The sequence below is a fragment of the Prosopis cineraria genome, unplaced genomic scaffold (genome assembly GCF_029017545.1).
Source record: "Prosopis cineraria cultivar Desert tree isolate PC_DT_omini unplaced genomic scaffold, ASM2901754v1 PC13, whole genome shotgun sequence".
Lineage (NCBI taxonomy): Eukaryota > Viridiplantae > Streptophyta > Magnoliopsida > Fabales > Fabaceae > Prosopis > Prosopis cineraria.
The window spans coordinates 30,639,181-30,641,066 of NW_026555344.1; the positions used below are offsets into that span (position 1 = coordinate 30,639,181).

At 35.3% G+C, this 1,886-nt stretch overlaps 1 non-coding gene across 1 annotated transcript; it reads right to left on the bottom strand.

Moving 5' to 3' along the window:
• Positions 1-1,044: 1,044 nt before the first annotated feature.
• LOC129291925 (small nucleolar RNA R71) lies at positions 1,045-1,151 on the bottom strand. The gene has a single exon (XR_008588818.1). It is a non-coding gene; the product is annotated as a small nucleolar RNA R71 (small nucleolar RNA).
• Between the last annotated feature and the right edge of the window lie 735 nt (positions 1,152-1,886).

The window sequence follows — 1,886 nt, forward strand, 5'->3', positions numbered from 1 at the left end:
GCTTGTTTTAGTGCTGAATTCACTTTGTTATTTTATTTAATTTTGTGTTTGAGTTATTTTTAAGTTTTTCTCTAATTTTAGAAAACAAAATATTACTTTTCTCTTTTGCTTTGCCTGTGAGTCTTCTGCTTGCTTGCATTGCATGTTTTGTGTGCTTTGCATTCCTTGAGTCTTTGACTTTTAGAACCAGCTCTAGGTGTCTTTTTTTTTTTGCATTTAGTGTGTTTTTATTATTGATTTTAGTTCTTGTTTTTCATTGTCTTTGCGTTACATTGTATGACCCATAGGAGACTTAGTGAGCAAATACTAATAGACCAAGAGATTGAGAGAAGCTTGAGGATGATAAGAAAAGAGAAAAATCCAATTGATAACTATCTTGTTTTAGAATCCTCCATGGCTACTCCTAACCGCAACATTGATCTTGCTCATTTAGAATGCCTAGGGACTTCAACAATGACCCTAATCCCAACCCTAATATTAATCCTATGCTTCAAAGTGTTCAAAACCAAAATTTTAGGGTTGTTAACCAAGGAAAATGGGGTAAATCTTGAAGGTCCAGCACCAATTCCACATTTGAACAATACTCAAATCCATCTACCAAACTTAGGGAATAATGGGAACTTCATGCAAAATCATAACCATGCATTTAGGGAAGAAGTAGGCATGCATCATCCTCTAAATGATGAGATTTCTATTAAGCAACTTACTTCTCCTAATTGGAATACTAATCCCTATGGTTTGTACATTCCTCAACATGATCATATGTTTAAGCTTAAACATTCTCTTATTCAAGCATTACCTAAGTTTCATGGGTAGCCCAGTGAGGATTGTCATAGATTCTTGCATTCTTTATATCTTGTATGCAATACCATGAAACTGGTGAGTGCTCATATAGATGATGTTCAAGGTAAGGTATTTCTGTTTTGTCTTGAGTCATATGCAAAAGAATGGTACATGAACTTTCCACCTCATGTGAAGGTACACATATGGGAAGAGTTGAGAGACATGTTTTTGAATAAATTCTTTCCATCATCTAAGCTAACTAGCTTGAGAAAACAAATCATAAGTATGGTGCAAAATTTTGATGAAAGTCTTTTTGAGTTTTGGAATAGATTCTAATCTATGCTAGCTAGATGTCCACATCATCAAATCCCAAGTGAGCATCTTGTTCAATATTTCTATGATGGTCTCTTGCCAAAAGATCAAATGAGTTTAGATGTTACCTTTGATGGCTCTCTTAGTGATTTGTCTCCTAACAAAGCTTGGGAATTGATTGATAAAATGGCACAAAGTGGAGCTCAATATGGGGTGAGGGAACCTAAACTGGCTTCGATTACTAATAGTTTGTCTAACTCACAATTGATGACCTTGTATATAGAATAGGGAAGGTCATTTCACCACAAATAAATGTAAATGCTAACTTGAGAAGTGTGTCTAATATTAGTGTTCCCTGCACTGCTATGGTTCCTATGTTCTGTTCTTTTTGTAACTCTTCCATACATAATGAAGGTAATTGTCATTTACAATATGAATTATGCTTATGAGTTGAGTGCTATGTATAGGGCAAACAACCAAGGAGGAGGTCAATAAGGCATGTATGGGAACACATACAATCCAACTTGGAGAAATCATCCCAACTTGTCTTATGCTAATCCAAGTGGAGTCTTAAATCAAGAACACCAAAGAGGGGGATTTCAAAGATGCCAAAACAATGGCAACTCATTGCCATATGGACAAGGCAGTACCTCAAATTTTATTCAAGGCAAAACTAATGGTTCCTACTCTCAACCTCCTAGTTCTTCTAGGCAACTTGTACTTATTAAGGGACTATCTTCTTCACCTTCTAATGCCAATACCATGCCATCCAAAAATTTTGAGTTGTTATT